We start from the raw sequence: 23,628 nt of genomic DNA on the forward strand, positions 1-23,628 counted from the left end.
TTATCTGTCTGTCCGTGCTCTCTTATGCCTACGGGCTTTGTCGATGCGCATTACAAATAAAAAATGTTTTAAAGTGCTGTGATTGCACCGCATTCTGTCCCCTTCGCACCTTTGCCCACACAAACATGCGTGCTGGAGTCCCACGGGACGGCCGCTTGCCTCGCATCAAGCGAGACGCTGTCTCCACAAACCATTTCAACTTCCTCATCCGCCATGTTGGAAAATAGAACCTTGGATATTTATCTGAATTTTCTTGCTGCAACTTTAGAGAGTTCTCAAAGAGACAAATCCAACATTCTCACTTGTGCCCCAGAGCTTTGGAGTGGGGCATGTCAAACGGGGATGGCGACGGAACACTGACTGTCCTTAATTCACTGCACTTATAAAGGGTCACAAAGATAAAGTAAGATATGCAATGGCACCAAATGCTGTGACAGGAATTGTCTGGTTATGAGGGCTGTTATTCATCTTAGTAGAGGAGCTCATATAAACATTGCTGTAGTTTAAAGGTGCATTGTTTATATTGCTCTTTATTTTAACAGGCCTGGGGATGTTCCTGCAGACTCAGTAAGATGGGTGCATGGGAGGCGTGTTGTATACTAGTCCACTGCTGGACATGTGAAATGCTTAGTGATGGTCTAACCTAAGATGGAACAGCTTGCTTGTGAATCGGCTTGCAAAAAGCTACGATCTCACAGGACTCTCCACACTGAGACACCTCTTTACTCCATGTCCTGAAGTGCTTGCCCCTCCACACCCAAAACAGTAGTCTGCTGAAAGGACAGCAAAGTGCAATCAGTTCAGCTGCAGCAGTATTGGATCATACTCTCCCATGAAGGGTAGCCAGGCTGTTGGTCAGGCAAATTGACTCTGGAGATGAATGGGAATAATTGGCTGATGGGGCGAGGGCTGCAACAGACAGAAAAGCAGGACCACTGTTGCTGCATGATGGGGTCGACCACATCACTTGTCGCCAGTTGTTGTTCCCATCAAATGGGGGGGTTAGGGGGACACACAGCCACTGCCTTACCAGTATGACAGGGACATGAGGTTCATTCGAAACCTTGCTTTGTTAGTTATCTTGGCCTAACTATTGTATTCGTGGTCATGTGCCATTGTGAAGCTTGTCTCCATACCCTCCATTTCCTTTCTTTCCCTTGGCCAGAAATGCACAAAAGAATCACCTCTCACCTCCTGTCTAGTGACTTCTCCTTGTCCCTAGACCAGTCCAGGGAGGTTCACCAGAGATGACTCATAAGTGACCTGCCCTGTGTCCTCGCATGTCCTTAGTCCATTGCACCATTACATGAGCCACATCAGGATTTTTTTTCCTTGAATTGTCAGCAAATTCTTCCTACCTAGTGAACTTTTTTTTTTTTTTTTTTTTTTAAACTGTGAAATCTTATCACAGTGTACACAAATCAAATCCAGCGCTGCAGCGCCGTATCAAAATATATTAATTTAGGGAATAATGGAAATAAACCTGTCTTTTCCTTCCATGCCGTTCAGAAAATGTGTCCTTGCGAATAATTTGGAGATTGAAAATAGACATTTTGGATCTGTAAAGATGGGTCATTTTTTCAACTCCCTGCTTACATTTTTACACCACTTAACCCTTTGAGTCACAAATTTAACAACGAACTAAGCCACGTGTTTCTACAAGTCCAGGGCTAGCCGACCAATACCTTTTTTCCAGTGCATACATCTAAGAACTTCAAACTTGTCGTGCCATCATTTTCAGGCTTTATGGCCAAGAGTTACTAACCATAGATGGTTTTATTTTCAGACTTAGAGAGCAGGCAAGGTGGTGGCATGCTGCTCTGTCTTTAAACCAAACGCTCAGATCAAAAAATAATTCTAAAGAGAAATGTAAAAAACAAATACATTTATCCCTGCTACTGTTGCTGCACCCAACACCGTGCCAATGTCTGCTGCCCCAAAGTGCTGCCCCACCTCGGCATCCGAGCACATCGCTTTTTATCATTCTTGCATACAGGGCCTATTTTTTTACATCTGCCTCTGGTTACATGGGTGCTGCTGCAGGAAGTTGGGGTTTTGATTTCCTCCATGAGTTTGAACATCTGTTTTTCTGTTCACGTTGCTCATTCCTTCGCTTTAAGGATCTCTGCTCTATAATGTCGTGGCTGTAGTTAGTATGTTACTTGTGACTGTTGTAGTCCTTCGTCCAGCATAGTGAATGGCGTCAGGGGTGCAAGCTTCTCCGGTGCATCAGGAAGCCAAATCTTTATCCTGCTCAGCGTACTCTGAGGATCTGCCGTCAGCCAAGGCAATGCGATTGGTATTGAGTTCTGCAGGATGAGTACCAAACCATCCAGTTGCTGGCACCATCCTTAACTGCTAGAAGCAGAATCCCAGTGATGAACCATGATTGTTGCCGTTAGGTGTTAAATGTTTCTTGCAGGCTGGCCTTTATTTCGTTTGCTCTAGCATTTCCATTCCATTTTTGTATAACACATGTGAACCATGTAGCACTCAGCCTGTGGATTTTTGGCTGCCATACTAACTCGCCACCATAAATAATAATAAAAAGAAGACCTACATTCAGTACCACTCATTTGTGTAATGGTAAACCCTGTTTATAGGTAAACTCAGATGATTCCTAGAAGAAACTAGCAATGGCTTAAGACACCTTGCCTTCTCGCCCCCATTGGAACTCGAAAATGAATCTGACATGCTAAGGTGGACTGTCAGAGCAGGAACAGCGCAGGTGAGTCAGCTGGGATCTTACATCGTGAATCCCACACTTGCTTGAGATGTCCTCCATTGGCCCTCAAGGACCCCGCTTATAGAATGGAGCGTTAAAAGGCAGAGGGCCTTCTCAGACTCTCTGCCCTGGGCCAAAGCTCGAGCACAGTGCTATCGTACAAGCCTCCATCTGAACACTGCTTTGTGAACCTGGACATTGGCTTTACAGAATGCCGCAATGTCACAAAGTGCTCGGAAGCAGCTGTTGTGTAAAAGATCAAAAACAAGCAAACCTTAGTCTTCTGTGAAGTCCATCATTAAAATGGCATTTGCATACCTTCCTTTGTGGACAAGACAATGTCATTGCATTTCATGGTTGTTGCATGCATTGCAAAATGTGCCTTTTTTAATACATTTGTTTACCTTTACATACTGTAGGCGCTATGTATCAACCCTTCTAACCATCTGCTACTGACGTCTTCAATGTTAGAAGTAAACAAATCGGTCCTGCGTTGAAGCTCTGCCCATGGCGTGAACATATGTTTTTAAAATTGTATGGTGAGGCAGTGCCTTCAAGCACATTCCCTCTGTCCTCTGCCTGCCCTCCGATTTAAATTCTTTTGTAATCCTCTAAAGAGATTATGGTTAGTGTGTCATTAGGAACGGGGCACAATCTGTTTACGCCGGATTCTTCAGAGTAGTGCGTGCTAAAGACGACTCCTTTTCGAATGGCGGTCTCAAAGTGCAGCACATTTAAGTGTCTAAAGTGCCAACTGACTACCCTTTTCACTTGATAGTTTCCATGGTGGCAGGCTGGTCCCTATGGTACTGTGTACTTTTTGTTAAGATTAGAGACACGTCTTCGTTTACTTTTTGGAGTTAGAGGTGTAAACAATGAAATCGGCTCTGGTTACACAGAGCAGACTTTCCTGCCAGAGAGAAGGTCCTGAGCGGTCTTTGAAAGGAGAGGTGGACATATGCCATGGTTAAGTAAATTGACAGGAAATAAAGGGAGTTTAGACTAGAGTCCATTTACTTTGTATTTATGTGCAAAGAAACCGAGGCCGTGTGAAGAAAAGTTTAATTATTTAGTCTCCAGCGAACAATGAAATTGTGGAACTAAGTATGGCGTTGATAGCAGGTAATTTTATTTTTTGCCACAGAAGTGCACCCAATGAGAACATTGTAAACAAGAGGTAGTATACATAAGCAATTGGCAGGAATAGACTGTTGGATGAGCTACGACGATTTATAATTGTGTGTGTATGTATATATATATATATGTGTGTGTGTGTGTATATATATATATATATATATATATATATATATATATATATATATATATATCGTGGCCTGTGGTAGCTATGTTATGGTAGTTATGGTTAAGTTGCTAATCCCATACGAAGAGAACTTTTTGGGCGGCTTATAACTTCGCTCCCCCTGGACGAATCCTCACCAAACTTTGCAAAAAAGTAAATGGCTAACTCTGGTTTTTATTTATTTTTTTGCAAAGTTTGGTGAGGTTTCGCCTATAGCTCAAACCGCTGTACGGATTTGCACCAAATTTGCAGCAGGAGCAGCGGCTTGGTCGTGAAAGCGTGCTCCATTGCACTTGTCAAATTTATCAAATAATGTCTGGGGAGGTGAGGGGTGATGAGGATGGGATGGGATATGGCTGCAAGAAGCAAAAAAACAGGTGGTTTTTGCAGTGAAAGTCCGTGAACAATTTGGATATTCGCGAACAGTCCTGAGAAGTTCGGGGACACTTCAGATGTTTGGAGCCAGTTTTTGAATGGCTTATAACTTTGGCGCTACTTAATGAAAATGCATGAAATTTTGCAATTATATTCCCGACCTGATCCCGAATGAGTTTACAGTTTGAGATTCTGTCAAGAGGGGGTAAAACTAGAGAGGGGGGTTCCCAAAATTATGTAAAATTTGGCAAACCGATAATACATATGGGTATAAATGTTTTTGCGAAGTTTGGTAGGATTTTTGTCAAGAGGGAGCAGAATTAGAGGGGAGGTCCCAATATTGTAAATGCTTATAAATGTGGTGCCATTTGACAAATCTATACAAAGGTTTGCAAAAAGATTATAGATCTAGATATAAATGTTTTCATAAAGTCTGAATGGATTTTGTCAAGTGGGGGCTAGGTTATAGGAGGATTGTATGTGCATACATTTGACACATTTGAAAAAATAAAACATGGGTGGATTTCCAGCAAACATGTGTAAGGAGCATTGGCAAGGACATGAAAGCATGGTTTTACAAATGTGCCCGTGTTTTATTTTTTGACAAGTGTTATAATGGAGGTACAAAAAATAGTGATATATCTTTGGTGACTGAGGTGTAGCCTGTGGCCATGGGCAGTGGCCAGATTGTCCAGGTCATGGAATAAGGTCATGATCCGGACAATCTGGCCACTGGCCATGACCATGAGGGACAACATATGGGGTTAAAGTGGCTATGTCCACCTGGGACTGGCTTTGTGGTGAAGTTAATCGAAATTGGGATTGATTTGAAAGGGAAGAAAAATGTCCTCATGGTAATAAGGTTATAGGGTTCTCTTTTCACTTTCTACAGGCTTCCATCGAAAGTGAAAAGGGGCCCTGTATGGAACCCTGCCTTCCCTTTCCATGGTGACCACCTTGGAAACAGGCTTCCATGGAAAGCGAAGAGGGGTTCTGTATGGAACCCAGCCTTACCTTTTGATGGTGGCCATCTTGGAAAAGGATTTTCCTTCCTACACCGGGACGCCGCAGGCCACAGGCGTCCCGGTGTAGGAAGAAAAGTCCTTTTTTGCAGCACCCCGCGTTCCCGCTTTGGGAACCAAGGGTGCTAATGGCCTTCATCCCCAATTACAGGGGCTGGAATGGGAGGATAATGGTCCAGAGACCTCATTATACACCCTTGCTTCGCTTGGGCTGCCGGGCCGGTATCCACCGTTCCAGCCCTGGAACGGAGGATGAACGCCACAATATTCCCATTACCATAACACAAAATGCAAATGGAAATGTTGGAAAATCTTATTGAGTGTATGGACTTTAGTGAGAAATATAAAGTAGATGGAGTCTATACGTTTATTTTATTTTTTTAGTTCTATTTTTTTAACTGTGAAAGGTGGTTTTTGTTTTTGGATGTATTTATTTTTTTTTTTGGCAGGAGAGCTAAGAACGAAATGTGGGGAGGAAATGAGGGAAGAGGCACCAAACACTAATATGGAGGGGTAGGTGGACAGGGGAAAATGTTGAACATGTGTTATTTCTAAGGTAGGGGGCTGTCTTTCTCATGCTCTTTGATTAAAGCAGTGGTGGTTGTTCTTGGGGTGGAGGGATGGCAACAGCTGATGCCATTTTAAGATAAATAGCAGTTTTGCTAAAAGTATGTACTGTGTACTAGATTGTTAATGGATAATGAGTAGGATTAAGTGTTGGAGCTGTGTAAGGGAAATTTTGAAGTTGAAAGTTCCTAGATCAGTAGAAAATGCAGTTCCGTGCTTCAGGGACAGTTTGGATCTTATCGTGAAGTGCGGACGGGTTCTCAGACACGTCATCATGCCGCGCGCCAGCGCATGGTCATGTGGCACCGTCCGGAAGGTCCGCAATGAAGTCAGATGTTCGTAGACGTCCACGGATGCAAAACTAGTTGAAATGGTTGCAAAAAGTGTATAGAAGTGTTAAAAATGATTCTAGAAGGTGGGAAATGGCAGAGTTTTAACGTGACACTTTGTAAATTGGACACAAATATTGCTATATTGGGTAAGTATGATATTAGTAAGTTGTAGGAAAATAGCACGTACTGGTAAAAACCTATGAAATTCAGTAACAAAACGTTGTTAAAAGGATGTTATGGTTATAAGTAAAATCGAAAAACCCCTGAAATTCACCAGTTATGGTAAGCTAAGCAACTATAACTCACGCCACCACCATGCACTGCTAAGACTAACACCCAGGACATCAAAGATGACATCACAAATATCATTGATGACCTCACTGATGACATCACATGTGCATTTACTTTTCATACAAGGGTTTGTGAATGTAATGTTGGCAAAAAAGTATCCAGGATTATCGGGAGATGTGTAATAAACTACATACTTCATTACACAATGTAGTGTTCTAAAGAACATTCCATTGCAGTGTTCTTTCTAGTACAGGAACCTACTCATACAGAATTGTAGGTATTGGCTGCAGCATACACCATAGAGGTGCAATATTTGTACATTTCTAAAGCTATATAATAAAAGGGTGAATGTTTCTGTATCAGACTTTTCCGTACTGTGAAACATGTATTAAGTAGCTAATAATGCATCACTGACTACATATCTCTACTAATACACACAAAACATAAGTAGACTACAATGCATACGAATATAGGGCTTATATATGGAGAGTAAAGTAAGGAAACAAGACGCAGTATGATTAGCAACTGTGTATAATCTACATGATTATATTCACGCACAAAAATGATTGCTGTGTTTCAGGCCTGCTTCTTCCCCTATATATGTACATCATAAGATGCGATTAAATTCTAAGGAAAGTAGTGTAAGAACATGTGAGAATAGCACCATCTATAAATGTAATACCTTTTGAATGTTAAGTTTCTGACTGTCAATAAAATAAACCACCTGGCCTAGATATGGCAGTGAACAAAAAAGAAGGGGCTAGACATGTGATGTCATCAATGATATTTGTGATGTCATCTTTAATGTCCTGGGTGTTAGTCTTAGCAGTGCACGGTGGTGGCGCGAGTTATGGTTGCTTAGCTTACCATAACTGGTGAATTTCAGGGGTTTTTCGATTTTACTTATAACCATAACATCCTTTTTAACAATGTTTTTTACTGAATTTCATAGGTTTTTAGTAGCGCAACTTAACCATAACGTCCCTCTAACAAAGTTTTTTCATTTTATATATATATATCTCACATCCTGCGGTAGCAGGTGTGTAGTTATGGTTACATTTCTAAACTTATCGGAAGAGCACTTTTTCGGGGGCTTAAAAGTTCCTCCCCCTGGATGAATCCTCACCAAACTTTGCAAAAAAAGTATATAGCCAGCTCTGAGTTTTTCGTGCGGGGGGGGGGGGGGTGCAAAGTTGTGGGGCGGGTTCACACAATGTTTGTTACATAGACTGAATGGGGAAAAACATTGCGAACGGCTACAGGCCGAACGGCTGGATGGATTTTCATCACATTTGCGGCAGGAGCGGGGGCTTGGGTCCGAAAGCGTGCTTTTGTGTGTTTGGTGGAAATCTGACCAGTACTTCAGTTGCAAAGAACTGAAATGTACGTCCCAAAAAAATAGTGCTATCTGGGTCCGCTGCGTGGACCCATTTCCCTGTTTGCTTCGTGGACAGAAGTGTCATTGGCTCGCGGTACGGCGTGCTGTCGGAGAGGTTTGGACGTGGCCGCTGGTTGGCTGGAGGGAAGCGTGGTGTGCGTCAACATTTTTTGGGAAAGCTGCCATGGTGCATCGTCGGACAGTGAAGCGGCGGAAGGGTCTGGAATATTTACTATACGGAATGTGTTGGCAGCAATAAGGGAAGAAACGGGTGGGGGGTGAGAAGTGGTTCATGTTACATATATAGGTAAGTACTTTGTGTGGTTATTTGGAGGCAGCTGTCGTAATGGCCCCACAGCTTCTGCCGCAACCTGTTTGCAGCTACCTCTTTCCGTGGTGAGTGGTGCAGGTCAATTGCAGAAGGGGAGTGAATTGCACATAACATAGGTTGCGTGGGAGCGCGGGTGGCTGTGCGATGTGGATGGAATGCAGTAGTTGGGCACATGGTGACATGCATGGGTGAATGAAGTTGTGGTGGGTCTGTGGAAGGATTAGACTATTGGTTGCATGTGTGAAGGCCGTAGGGTGTAGGGCTGCAACATACCCACCGCAGGAACGCATGTTTGACTTTGCATTTGGTACAGGGTGGTACTTGCATAGTGTGGTGTGTCCAGATTGGTTGCAGTAGGGCCAGTGTTGCGAACAGAATGTGGGTAGGTTGGCAGTGACACAGTACTTTGTGAATGGAAGTGGGTATGCCCATGGTAAGTGAGTGAACGTGCACAGGGGTGCAGGAGAGAGTGTTTTCTTTGTACATTATGTTAACTGTTGCAATTTGTTGCTGTATAGCACCATGGCGGTGTACAGGTTGGGTAGGAGTGCTGGTGGCAGTGGTGTGTATGTGGATGGTCGTAGTTGGTGACATGCATGGTGGCATTACGTTGCTGTGGGTGTGTGCAAGGGCTATGCTGTGTGCAGATTTGTTGAAGTAGGGCCAATGTTGTGAAAATGTTGAGGGTAGTGACACAATACTTTGTGAATGGCTGTGGGTAGGAGTGGTGGAGGGTGTGGTGTGTTTGTGGATTCTTGTAATTGCGACCTGTTTTCATGAATGGGTTTTCTATGGTGTGGGGGGAGTTGGGGTGAAGTGCCGCTACCTACGTATGTTACGTTTGTGCATAATGTTAGCTGCCCACATGGGCGTTACGTTAACTGTTGCAATGTGTTGCTGTATAGCGCCATGGAGGTGTACAGGTTGGGTAGGAGTGCTGGTGCAAGTTGTGTGTATGTGGATTGTCGTAGTTTCTGACATGGTGGCATGCATGGTGGCATTACGTTTCTGTGGGTTTGTTCAAGGCCTAGACTATTGGGTGCAAGGCCTTGAGAACACCCACAGCAGTAATGAATTTTTGAATGTGCATCAGTTAGAGGGTGGTGAGATTTAAGGAATGGTTGTGGAGCACATTTCAGCCGTTATAGGCCAGTGTTGCACACAGAATGTGGGTGGGTAGGTTGGTAGTGGCACCATACTTTGTGAATGGAAGTGGGTACGCCCATAGTATGTGATTGAAAGTGCACAGGGATGCAGGAGAGTGTTTTGTTTCTACATTATGGTAACTGTTGCAATTTGTTGCTGCATAGCTCCATGGCGGTGCGCTGTGGTTGGAGATGCTGCAGTGAAGTCATGCAGTGTGGGCACTGGGTGCAGTGTTTGCATACTGTCAATATGGTAGAGGGTATGGTTGAAGGGTAGCTTATATGTGCTTGCCTAGTGTGCTGTGTGCACAATGCTTGCAGTACGGGCAATGTTGTAAACATTTTGTGGTTAAGTTGGCAGTGACACAATACCTTCTGAGTGGAATTGGGTAAGACAATAGTATGTGAATGAAAGAGTGTAGGGGTGCCAGAGACAGTGTAATGTTTATACATTTTGGTAACTGTTGCATGTAACGCTGTGCATGTCCATTGCAGTGTGGAGGTTGGTTAGGAGTCCTGGTGTCAGTGGTGTGTATGTGCATAGTGGTAGTTGGTGACATGCTGAAATGCATGATTGCATTACGGTGCAGGGAATGTGTGCAAGGAGCACTCCCACTGGAGCAATGCAGGTTTCACAATGCATGAAGCACAGGGTGGTGAACTTTGAAGAATGGGTGTGGAGCACATTGTCGACGTGCTAAAGCACCACAAGTGAGTTGAGAAGCATATATTGTGCATTCCAAGGTTGTGGTGATAGTTGCAACATGCTACAGTATTTGGTGTGTGTGGCAGGAGATTGTGCAGTGAGAAGATGTGCAGTGTGGCCACTGGGTCCAGTGTATACGTAATGTGAGTATGGAACTGGGTATGGTTGAAGTGCAGCTTTTATGTGATTGGTTACTCTGCTGTGGGCAGATTTATTTAAGTAGGCCCTAAATTGTGAAGCTGTTGTGCATAGGTTGCCAGTGACGCAATACCTTGTGAATGGCATTGAGTAGGGGTGGTGCAAGCTGTGGTGTGTTTGTAGATTCTGCGAAGTGTGATATGTTTTCGTGAATGGTGTTTCATGGTGTGGGGGAGTTGGGTAGAAGTGCTGCTACGTATGTTACGTTTGTGCATAATGTTAGGTGCCCACATGGTTGCTTACTTGGATGTATAGTGTTGTGGTGGGTGTGGAAAGGGCTGCAATGTTGTGTGGATGGCCAAAGGTGTGCTGGGTGCGTCTGAAGATCTCTGTGGATGCTGCAATTGTTCATTCTTTAGCTGAGGTTTCTGGTGGAGGGGCTTTGCAATGAAACGGAACGTGTAGTGAGATAGTTTAATGGTAAATATGGAGTGGTGTATAGAAATTACAGTGTGCAATGCAGAGGTTTTGTATGTAATTGATGCATGCGTGTTTGAAAATTTGACAACACCCAATGGCGGAGTGCTGCAAAAAGTGACTGTGCAAAGGGAAGAAGTATTGTCTGAGCTTTACTGGGCCGTGGTCCTCACTGTAGATGGGAAAGCGTACATGCACATCCTGTCATTGAGCAGAGTGGAAAGGGAAAGGGAAAAGGAAATTGAATTGTGGGAAAGAGGCAATTAGGAGTTTAGGGAGTGATTCACAGGAAGGGGCGGTACCATTTTGTCCCAATACTGTCGTGAGGGTGGTTGAGATGGAGAGACGCACAGTGATCATCACTGGCGATACCTCTGTGCGCCATCTGCACAGGTGTTGTGTGCAAAGAGGCATTGCTGGTAATTTCGGGTTGGAAGGAGTGGACGCTTTCTGGGCCTGTCAGGGTTACTGCAGTTTCGGCGGGATGGTTCGCCTTTGTATTTATGTGGCATCTGTCACGAACGTTGACTTTGTCGTACTGCACTATGGAAGTCTACATTTGGGTTACATGTCGTGTAATCCGTCACCTGAAGAGGTTGCTGACCGCAGTGATGCGTATTTTTCCTACTGCCAAGGTAGTTTTCTCATGCGTAACACCAAGAGGAGTATGGGTCCATGACGGTGTAATTTGTCTCCAGCCAGAGGTCGGAAGGTATGCTATAAACTGAATTATGCGTGAGTTTATGCAGACTGCTGGCATGTTCTCCACCCATTATGAGATCATGAGGTCGCAAAATATGCAGTGGTTCCATTAAAAATGGCATTTGAGTGCCATTGGCAATGACGTTTTCTTTTACACTGCAAGAAGCATTGACCAGAATGTGGTTAAAATGTGACGAGAGGCAAACAAACACATATAAAGAGAAAATACAAACAAAGTAAACACAACCTATATACATCTACAATGGAAGACCAAATCCCCTACCCAGTTTGATATTGTTTAGCCCCCCCTCACTATAATGAAAAGGTAGTGCATTACGCAGTACTTTCAGGTTAACACGTGCCACATCCTGGGTGGCTATGTGGATGTATGCGGATGGAGAAATCAAGCATACTTTCATTGAACTTTGTAGTGGATGTGCTTTTGAATGGCACATTTGTACTATAATTGTGTAACGGTACATTTCCAGTGTTGTACTGGAGTTACAGTGTTGGATGATGGCGGCTTTGATGCGATTGGTGGATGCGTGTGTGCCTATTTAAGCGCAACCCAATGAAGTAGAGCTGCAGAGAAGATGGTGCAAAGGGAAGAAGGACTGCTCCAGCTTTACAGGGGTGCGGCCCTCGTGCTACTTTGGGAGGCGCACGTGCCAAAATCTGCCCTTTACACCACTTTGGATAATCCCCACACTGCCATGGCAATTGGGCAATCGGGTAGTGTGGGTGTGGTTAACAGGAAGGGGAGGTCAAACTGTTGTACATTATACTCTGCGTACTGAGGGTGGTTGATATGGGGAAACGCATTGTGTTGACTGTAGGTGATCCCTTTATCATAGATATGCACAACTATGTCCTGCAAAGACACTTTGACAGCAATTTTGGTTTGGAAAGAGTGGACGCATCATGGAACTCTTTGTAGGAGTGCAATTTCGCCGATATGCATGTACTTTGCAAAGAACTCGCCACTTTTACAGTAGTAGATGTTATAGTCATCCATTACGGTGGCATGCATATGGGTTACCTGCCTTGCTTAGATTTGTTCCGTAGACTGAGGAGATTGCTGGATGTCGTGAGGATGCTTTTTCCCACCACCAAGGTGTTTTTCTCATCCATAATACCACAAAGAGTATGGCCTACTGCTCATGGATGTTGTTCCGAGCCAAACCCAGGAAGGTGTCATCAACAGAAGCATGTATAATTATTTGTCCGCTTGTGGAATGTTCTTCTGCAACAATGACCTCATTAGTTGTGAAAATGCAGAGTTTTCCAAGAAAATGGCATTTTGTTGTCACCCATTGGCAATGCAGTTTTGTTTGCTCATCTACAGGATGCGGTGAAGAGTTTACTGTACTAATGTGAGAAGAAGAACACACAAAAGCTAATAAAAAACAGGCTCTTTTAAAAGTCACCCCCTCTACCCTGGTTGCAAGTTATTCCCACACGCAGACTGAAAGCCACATCCGGGGATTTTGCGAGTGGCAGCCACGAACATGGAACTGTGGCGATTGTCCAATCACATGCTTAGGGTGTGCAGCAATAGGAAGAGGGACTCCTGCTTCACTTAGGCCCGGCCCTCGACGTACTTAGGGCCCGCACGTGCCACATTCGGCGCTTCTCACCAATCTGGCCTATGGAAATGGGACTGCAGTGATTGTCCTATCGGGTGGTGCTCAGGGTGTGCGTCACAGGAAAGTGCGCCAATAGAAAGGACTCCTCCTGCTGTAATGGGGCGTGGCCCGCGCGGTACTGGGAGAAAGGCACGTGCCACATTCTGCGCTTCTCAGCTTGCTGGCCAATGGAAATGGGACTATGGCCTTTGGCTAATCAGGTGCTCTGGGTGTGCGTCACAGGAAAGGGCGGCATTCACTTTTCCCATTACTTTGTGTACTGCGGCTGGCAAACATGGCAAGATGCAGTTTTCATCGTGGGTGATGGCTTTGTGGAAGATCTGTGCGTGTATTCTCTCCAAGAAGACTTGTCTGGCAATTTCAGTTTGGAGGGAGTGGACGCTTTGTGGTGTAGTGTCGAAGCATGCTGTTTCGGCGGACTGCTTGTAGAATGTCGACGCGTGGCTTCTTCGGCAACTGTACACGTTGTGATCATGCACTTTGGAGCCTTCTTTATGGGTTGCATGCCTTGTTCCCGTGTGTTCAGTCAACTGAAGATTATGATGAAAGCAGTGCAGCACATTTTTCCTACTGCCAAGGTGCTTTTTTCATGTATATCCCTGAGAATAGTGTGGAAGTATTCCAATGATTCCTGTCACCGGCCAGAGGTCTGAAGAGGTCTCATCAACAGAAGCATGTGTGACTTCTTGAGTGCTGCTGTGATGTTCTCCTGTGAGAATGAGAACATTGGTTCGCGATACATACACCTTTTTAAGGCAAATGGCATGTCTTTGTCGCACAGTGGCAATGAAATGTTGTTTCACAATCTACACACTGCATTAAAGACCCTATTGTAAGAATGTGAGCTGACGTTGAAAATACACATTTACGTATGAAAACCACAAAAAAGTGTTTCTAGGGAAGAATTAATTTAAAAAAAAAAAAAAAACGAATTTCCTTACGGTTCACTCAGATGATATCATACATATACGTATAGGGGAAGAGGAAAGCTTAAAACACAGCACTGGTTTCTGTGCATGAAGATAATCAGTTATGTTATGAACAGTTTCTGGTAATACTGCTCCTTTTTAGCTTACTTTAATTCCCTTGTATATGGTCAGGTTTGTATGCATTGTGGTTTCTTTATGGTTTCTTTGCAGTAATGTAACTATGTAGTTATAAAGGCAATGGTAGCTACTTCTTACATGTGTCACAGTATCTGACACTCTAAAACAAATGCATTCATGATTTCACTATTTCACTATGTCACTATGTAACATGGAAATATTTTGAAGGCTAGACTTCCATGAGGCATGGTGCAGACAATGGCTACGTTTGCACATGAGTTCCTTCATGTACAGTGAAGAAGTGTGTAATACAATGGTGTGTACAGCAATGCATTCCTGCATGACCTACTTCTCTCATGATAGTTCTTCAATAATCTTTGATGGTTTTCTGCCACCATTACAATAACAATGCCTTGTGGAGGCTTCCCATTAAAACTAAATGCACATGTGATGTTATCAGTGATGTCATGAATGAGATTTGTGATGGCATCTTTGATGTCATGGGTGTTAGTCCTTGCAGTGCACACTGGTGGCACGAGTTATGGTTGAATTTCACAGGTTTTTCGGTTTTACCTGTAACCATAATGTCCCTGTAACAACGTTGTTCCATAGAATTTCATAGGTTTTTGCTAGTGCAACTCAACCATAACGTCCCTTTAACAATGTTTTTGTTAGTGAATATATATGTATATTACACACCCACAGTAGTGGCCGTGTAGTTATGGTTAAGTTGCTGTTTCCATAGGAAGAGCACTTTTTGGGCGGCCTATAACCCCGCTCCCCCTGGACGAATCCTCACAAAACTTTGCAAAAAAAGTATATGTGCCACTCTGAATTGTTCTGCAAAGTTTGGTGATGTTTGGTCCAGGTGGGGGAAAGTTATAGGGGGGGTTCCCAAAATGTCTTTTTTTTCCCATAGACTGAATGGGGGCAAAACTTTGCGCACGGCTTCAGGCCAAACCGCTGGATGGATTTTCACCAAATTTGCAGCAGGGGCTTGGTCCCGAAAGCGTGCTTTTGTAACTTTGGTGCCAATCCGTCCAGTACTTTTCTTTAAAACGACCAAACAGTAGGTCTAAAAAAATTAGTGATATCTATGTCCGCTCCGCGGTCACACTTCCCTGTTCGCTCGGCGGACAAGATACCGATTGGCTAAGGGTCTGCCGTCATGACCGCAGACACAGACTCTGTCGATTGGCTGCAGTGAGATGTGTTGTGCGTCATATTGTTTGGATGTGCCCGACATCTTGGATCCGCAGCGGCGACCAGCGGCAACATGCTATTTCGAAACCTATTTTGCTGTGTCATAGTGGTTAGGGTGGTTCACACAGTAAGAGATGGGTGAAAACATGTATTTGTTCAGGCTGTAGGTGTTAATATTTTTATTCTCTATGCATGCCTTGTTTGGAATGTTTGTGCGTACAGTAAATGAGGGTTTTAATAGGGTACTATTTCAGTCCGTGGTGCGCACAGACACCTTGAAACTGTTCTAAGGACACGCGTGGTGTTAGTGAACATTGAAATTGAGTACATGTCGTTATTACATTATTTTTTCCAATGGGTGTGCTATTGATTAGTACGCCGCCATGGATGTGCCATGCTGCGCTGGCTGTGGCCAGGGCCTAGAGTCTTGGATGCATGGCCGTAGGCCAAAGGCCATACTTCCAAGACTGTAGGGCCTGACCACAACCACCGCAGCATGTCACACCCATGGATACACCTGTAGTATTGATTATCAATTAGATGGTTGTGGGGAGTGTGTACAGTCTTGGGTGCATGGCCGCAGTATGGCCAGAACCACTGAAGCATACCACAACTATCGCTGCACCCCTACTACCACAAATCACTCAGGTGGTTGTGGGGAGGATCTGCAGTCTTTAGTGCATGGCCGAAGGCCATGCACCTGAGAACACACTTGTCACCGCTAAAGTTCTAAGCCAATATGGATTTTACGTAGTGCGGTAGTTGTGGCCAGGACGTACAGTTTTGGGTGCATGGCTGCAGGCTTTAGGCCATACACGGAAGAGTGCTGACCCTGCCCACAAGCAGTGTAGGATATCTCATTCATACATCACACCCACATATTCCATTATGTATCTGGTAGGTGTGGCCAGGGCATAGAGTCCTGGGTGCAAAATGAGTGCATGGTATGGTTATAATCTTTCATTGCATGCGTGTGTCACTCATTTATAAGCGACCATGGGTGTAATATGCTGCGGTGGTTGTGGCCAGGGCCTAGAGTCTTGGGAGCATGGCCATAGGCCATACTTCCAAGACTCTAGGCCCTGGCCACAACCACCGCAGCATAGTACAGGCATTGATAGAAATATAGCATTAATTATGGGTCAAATGGTTGTGGAGTGTGTAGAGACTTGGCTGCAAGGCCGAAGGCCATGCACACAAGAACAAATTTATACGCACTGGAGCTATAAGCCACTTCTCACCCATACATTGAAATATCTATGGACATACATCTAAGACTTTAGGCCCTGGCCACAACCACTGCTGCATATCACAGCTACAGATACTTCTATAGCATTGCACATCACTCACAGAAAATAAGGGTTTTAAGAGGGGTACTATTTCAGTCCATGCTGTGCACAGGCACCTTGAAACTGTTCTAAGGACACGCGTGGTGTTGGGAAACATTGAAATTGAGTACATGTCCTTCTTGCATTATTTTTTCCTATGAGTTTGCTATTGATTAGTACGCTGCTATGGGTGTGACATGCTGCAGTGGTTGTGGCCAGGGCCTAGAGTCTTGGATGCATGGCCGTAGGCCGTAGATCGAAGGCCATACTTCCAAGACTGTAGGCCCTGGCCACAACTACCGCAGCATGTCACACCCATGGATACACATGCAGTATTGATTATCGATTAGATGGTTGTGGGGAGTGTGTACAGTGTTTGGTGCATGGCCAAAGGCCATGCATCCAAGAACTAAGTTATAAACACTGGAGGTATAAGCCACTGCACACCCATATATTGTAATAGTCTCTGCCTAGAACCACTGAAGCATACTACAACTCTCGATACACCCGTACTACTGCACATCACTCAGGTGGTTGTGGGGAGGATCTGCAGTTTTCGGTGCATGGCTGAAGGCCATGCAGCTGAGAACACACTTGTGAACTTTAAAGTTATAAGGCAACATGGATTTTATATAGTCTGGTGCTTGTTGGCAGGACGTCCAGTGTTGGATGCATGGCTGGAGGCTGTAGGCCATACACCGAAGAGTGTAGACCCTGCCCACAAGCAGTGCAGGATATCACAATCGTACATCTGAGCCACACATTCAATTATGTATCTGGTAGGTGTGGGCAGGGCCTAGAGTCTTGGGTACAAATTGAGTGTATGCTACAGTTATAATGTTTCATTGTATGGGTGTGTCACTCATGTGTAAGCGACCATGGGTGTAATATGCTGCAGTCATTTTGGCCAGGGCCTAGAGTCTTGGGTGCATGCCCGTAGGCTGTAGGCCATAGGCCATACTTCCAAGACTCTAGGCCCTGGCTACAACCACCGCAGCATATTACAGAAATTCATACAATTGTAGTATTGCTTATGGGTCAAATGGTTGTGGAGAGTGTGTAGAGACTTGACTGCATGGCCGAAGTGTTGTTACAAGCCACAATGAGTGTGATATGGTGTGGTAGTTGTGGCTAGGAATTAGTGGTGGGACATGCACCCAAGAACAGTTATAAGCACTGCAGTTGTAAGCCACTATGGATTTCATACACTGCATACCCATACATTCAAAAATCTATGGCCTTACACCCAAGTCTGTAGCTTGTAGCCACAACTACTGCAGCATATAACAAGCATAGGTACACTCGTACTATGAAACATCAGTCAGGTGGTTGTCGGAAGGGCGTAGCGTTTTGGGAGCATGGCCGCAAGCCATGCTCCCAAAACCAACTTTATAAGTAGTGAAATTAGAAGCCACAATGGTTGCAATATGCTTTGCTGTTTCTGGCCAGGACCCAGAGTCTTGGGTGCATGGCCAAAGGCTGAAGTGATAAGGAGTGAGGTTATAAGTGAACATGGGCGTGGTGTACTGGTGTGTTTGTGTGCATGTTCTAGTGTTTTAGTTGCATGGCTGCAGACCACGCACGCAAAACTAACCTTAAAAGTAGTGTAATTAGAAGCACCTTGGTTTTGATATGTAGCGATACTTGTGGGTAGGACCTATAGTGTGGGTTGCTTGCCCGTAGGGCGTAGGTGGTGGGTTATACATCAAAGATGCTAGGTCCAGCCTACAGTCACTGTACCATATTACTGCTATAGATCTACATCTCCCCCCATAGAGCCCGTCTACCTGTCCCGCGGCCCCCAGGTCCGTGAATGCGTGGCCCGGAAGAGGGCCACCTGGTTGCTGGATCCCGTGCAGCGTTTGCCTTGGTCCGTGAAACGTCTCTGCCCTGCGGCATCGCCTCTCTTCACCCCGCTCGCTCGAGCTGCCCCTATTGCTCATCAACACAGCTGATGAATCGACTGGTGAGTGAGGCCTGGGAATGTTGCGGTGCACGTTAAGATCCGCCCTCCCCTCCAGTGCCTTGCCCTCGCTCCACGCCTCGCGTGGGGCCTGAAGGATCTGCGCCGGAACCCCAGCATAAGTGGAAAGAACCGCAGTGCTCTGGGCACCGAAGGTACAGGAAGGGGCCCTGAGCAGGCTTCCCCGGGCAGCAGTGGGCTGAGGGCTGGGCCCCTGTTGTTCAGGGCGTGTGCCCTTCTCGGCCCCCACTCGAAATCCTGAGGCTTACCGACATGGGGGACAGTGAGCATTTGGCCTGGGCTACACCGCGCGCATGAGGATTGCCTGAAGAGGCTGTGTGTGGACCGTGGATGGGGACTCCTCTCCTTGGGAGGCCGCCCTGGATCTCCCTTATGTCCCTCAACACAGGACGCCCCATAATCTAAACAAACAATTTCAAAGTGAACGAACTGAAGGTCACTAGAGCGCGTGAACAAGACCATTGGATATTGGATTATCACACGACACCCTGCTTTCGTCACGTTGTGTCTTTGGAAAGCGGAGGTTAAACATACAAGCTCATACTTCTCAAGCGCCCGCTCTGGCTGGGCTGACTTCTGGCGCATAGCTGAGACCCGCCCACCTCACTGCCGGGGTCCCACCGTTCATGGACCATAAGGTTAGGTTGGCAAAATACAAGTTCACACCAACCCATGAAACCCCGAAGTCCCCCATCGAGCGCAGGATGTCGACTGTTGGGTCTGAGGACGCTGCAACCAAGGCGGATCTCGCTGACTTGCTAGCAGAGATGAGAAGCATGAGGGCAGACATAGGAAGCAAAATCGACAGAATTACACAAAGAATGGACAAAATGGAGGACAGGCTGGAACAGGTCGAACACAATCAAACCTCCTTGAACACGCTGGAAGCCCAGATGGATCACCGCATTGCAGAAGTAGAACATAGGGAAGAGGCAATACGCCTAAAGGTTGATGACCTTGAAAACCGGGAACGCCGTAACAACATACGTGCCTTCGGCATCCCCGAAAAGGAAGGGGAAACTGATTCAGACCTGAAACAGACCCTGCACGCCATCTTGAGGCTCCTTTTTAAAGATGAGTCAGTGGATGAACCCAAAATTGATCGCATACACAGAGCTGGAGGCAGGCCAGGAGGTCTGCGTTTCGGTCCTAGCTAGGTTTCACAACTATGCGGACAGAGCCAGAATTTTAGAAAAAGCCAGACACACTTTGTCATTTTCTCTGGGCGATGCGACCATCTCACTTTATCAAGACCGATCATCGCTCACGCTCGCAATGAGGAAGAAATGCTCCCCGATTACAAAGATTCTGAAGGACAAAGGCACCAGATATCGGTGGGGTTATCCGTTATCACTCACCTTTGAGTGGGAGAGCTCAACAGTGAAACTGGTTTCGGAAAAAGACATTGCAGACTGCATAGCTGACCTGTTGGGTACCCAGGGGGAGGGCTCCTCCCTTGGAGAGTCGAGGAGGGAGGAAGATGAATGGCACACTAAGGGCCCGCGGCGCAGGCGGATCCAGGGTTCCAGGAAATTCCAGAGAATGAACAATTCACAGGACATGGAACACTAACCTGGCCACCAGACTGGCACGCTAGGCTGCTTAGGGCAAAGGAACATTGTGGTCAGTGATCCGGCTGAAGCTGATCGTTTGGGAACTGCCCGAGGCGGAGAGAAGTGGTGAGGGTGCGTCAGACTGGAGGGTTCACGTATAACATACACCAATGATGCGCCCGATCCCTTGGTCGCACCTTTAGACTCAAATGTGTTAACCCTTTCGTATGAATGGTAAACTTGGCCCTGCACGTTTACGGTGCCCAGAAAGAGATATGAGGTAATATCTACACTGGAACGATGCCTTTGTGGGGGTCGGAATTCTTGCTTTTGAGTTGTTGATGTTGAGTTACGAGCACATGGTTGGGGGCTCACTGTTATATATGCTTATGCTAAGAAAGAACCGCTTGTTTCGCGGTCTCCACTGGTGGTCTGAGATCGACTGGGTGATGTTAACCCAGACGGATCGGGCGCCGAACGTAGGGGGGGAAGGCGAGGGAGGAGAGGGTAGGGCGGGTGGGAAACACGTATTTTGTCACAGCACAGACTTGAGGGGCGAGAAAACACAATATGGATACATAAAGGGGCACCATACGTACTGGACGGGTCAGCCCTTGACCTCCACAGGACTAACCGGGACCGATTCCAAAGGAAATGAACCACACACTGTAATAAGAAACATGACACGGGCCACGAAGCAGACGAACTGGCCGCTTACATACTCACCCAAAGCTCAAGATGGCACCTACAATTTCTAATGACACGTTACGCATTTGCACACTTAATGTCAAAGGTTTGAACTCTCCCACAAAAAGATCCATGGTGGCCAGGGAATTCAAGAGATCAAATATAGATTTTCTATTCCTCCAGGAAACGCGATACCGAAAGGGTGAGGAGAGAGTGATCCCAGCTCGGGAGGTCGGACCCTCCTTTTGGAGCTCAGGTATCTCAAAAAAGGCGGGAGTGGGGATTCTAATTCACAAAGGCCTCCGGATGACAATTCTTGAGACATGGATGGATAGGGAGGGGAGGGCTCTCATAGTTGTAGGAAACATACGGGGCACAACAGTCACCCTTGCTACGCTTTATGCGCCTAACCAATGGCAAGATAGGTTTCTCCACAAAATCACTGAGAAGGTTTTCAGCATGGCCAGGGGACACATGGTTCTCAGTGGGGATTTTAACACGTGGATGGACAGTTCAATGGACAGACAAACTAAAACCGACGTAGCAGACCCACCCAATACGCGGAATGAGGCAGACATTAAATTAACCCTTAATCTTTATGGCCTCATGGACAGTTGGCGTCATTTGCACCCGACGGACAGAGGCTTCACTTTTCACTCCCTCCCCCACGACACGCTCACGCGTATCGATTACATCTTCCTCTCCGATGGCCTCTTGCGCATATTGCAAGCGGCAACTATATACCCCTCTGTATGGACGGACCACGATATGGTTATCGTGGATATATTCTGGAATGATCTGGCCCCCGGAATACCAAATGGAGATGTAATGACTCCTTATGGGCTGACTCGGTCTTCAAGGAAGCTTTCGAAAACGAGATCGAACAATTCTTCGCTACTAATGACACAGGGGAGGTAGGGAAGATGTCCGTGTGGGAAGCAGCCAAGGCAACTTGGAGGGGGGTGCTCCTAAGGGAAAGGGCCCCAAAAAAAAGAGAACGTGCCTTGATAGAGAAGAGCATCAGGGAAAAGCTATGTAAGGCTCAGAATCTGGCGCAGTCCTCTCCTTCTGAAAGATCCAAGTATATTGCAGAAGCTAAACAACTCAGCGGAGTTGAAAATACTTATTGCGGGCAAAACAGCCCAGACCCTGCAATACCTCAAACAAAAATATTATGACAAGGGCGATAAAGCAGATGCCCTCCTAGCGGCTCGTCTCCATGCACAGAAAGCAGAGAGATGGGTTGACCTCATTGAAAGGACAGATGGCACCCTCACGGACACGACAGGGACATCCCCGAGGGCATACAAGAAGCATTTGCCTTCTTCTATGAAGATTTATATATGTGACCCCCCCCCCTTCCTCCCGTGGGAAGCATAGACACATACCTTAAGGAGGTGCGGATTCCCACACTCACGCTCACGGAGGCCGATTCCCTAGATATGCCAGTCACAGAGGAGGAAGTTGTAGAAGCTATAAAGCGCTTGAAGACGGGTAAAGCCCCAGGAGATGACGGATTCACGCCCGGTTTTTATGAGACATTCTCCACTCTCATTGCCCCCTTTCTTGCATTCCTGTTCAACCACATCTTCGCCACAGGCCAAGCACCTCCGTCCTTCTCTCAAGCCCTCCTTGCTGTCATTCCGAAAGAGGGTAGAGACACCAAATACTGCAGCTCCTATCGCCCCATCTCACGCCTCAATATTGACGCTAAGGTATATGCCAGAGTCATTGCGGCTCGGCTTGAAACGCACCTCCCTAGGTTAATACACTCTGACCAAGTTGGCTTCGTTCTTGGGAGACAGGGCGCGGACACTATGAGGAAAACACTTCACTTACTCCATGAGGCACAGGGAATTGGGGGGGGGGGACCCATCTCTTTTGTCGTTAGAGGCCGAGAAGGCCTTTGATAGGGTGTCATGGGACTTTCTGGAAAAGGTATTGGTTTCGAACGGGTTAGGACCAAAACTCTGCCGCGCCATCAAAGCACTGTACGCCTCCCCCACAACATCGGTAACGGTGAATGGAGGTTACTCTCAATGGTTTCCCCTGGAAAGAGGGACGAGGCAGGGCTGCCCACTGTCAGCGATATTATTTGTAATGTCCCTCGAGCCGTTAGCGCAAAAATTGAGACACAATAGTAGAGTTAAAGGTATCACAGTAGGTGAACGAGAATACAAACTGGGCCTATATGCCGATGATATCTTATTACACTTAACTGACCCCTTAGACTCGGTCCCGGCCACGCTCGGCATAATTAAAGAATATGGTGCATTGGCCGGCCTGAAAATTAACACTGGGAAATCTGTCCTCCTCCCAATTGACAAGAGTAGAGACTGTGAGGCCGAACGCTTTGCCCCCCTAGGAGTAAAAGTCAGCCTCAATACGCTCCGATACCTGGGCATTAACGTTACTCGTGACCTAGGATCCCTATACGAAGCCAACTTCCCACCATTCTCCCTTGCCCTTCAAAAAGATATCCAAAGGTGGTCCAAGCTCACCTTCTCTTGGCTGAGCCGTTTAAATGCCATAAAAATGGTGATCCTCCCTAAGATACTATATTTGTTTCAAATGCTTCCCATCAAAATGCCCCCAGAGTACTTCACGGATACGAGAAAATCGCTACTGGCCTTCCTGTGGCAAAGCCAAAAGCCTAGAATCCCAAGATCCTTGCTTCAGCTTCGAAAAGACA

At 46.0% G+C, this 23,628-nt stretch overlaps 1 protein-coding gene across 7 annotated transcripts in view; it reads left to right on the forward strand.

Annotated features, from left to right (window-relative positions):
* MAK (male germ cell associated kinase) overlaps positions 1 to 23,628 on the forward strand; it is a 695,810-nt gene that overhangs the window by 35,323 nt on the left and 636,859 nt on the right. Inside the window, exon 2 of one of the 7 annotated variants that reach the window (XM_069613430.1) lies at positions 5,872 to 5,935. The exons of the other annotated variants lie outside the window; for them this stretch is intronic. The gene's annotated coding sequence lies outside the window, so the exon portion shown is untranslated. The remainder of the gene's footprint in view (positions 1 to 5,871; positions 5,936 to 23,628) is intronic. 7 annotated transcript variants of the gene reach the window in all.

The sequence above is a fragment of the Ambystoma mexicanum genome, chromosome 5p (assembly GCF_040938575.1).
Source record: "Ambystoma mexicanum isolate Mex_15411 chromosome 5p, UKY_AmexF1_1, whole genome shotgun sequence".
Taxonomy (NCBI): Eukaryota; Metazoa; Chordata; class Amphibia; order Caudata; family Ambystomatidae; genus Ambystoma; species Ambystoma mexicanum.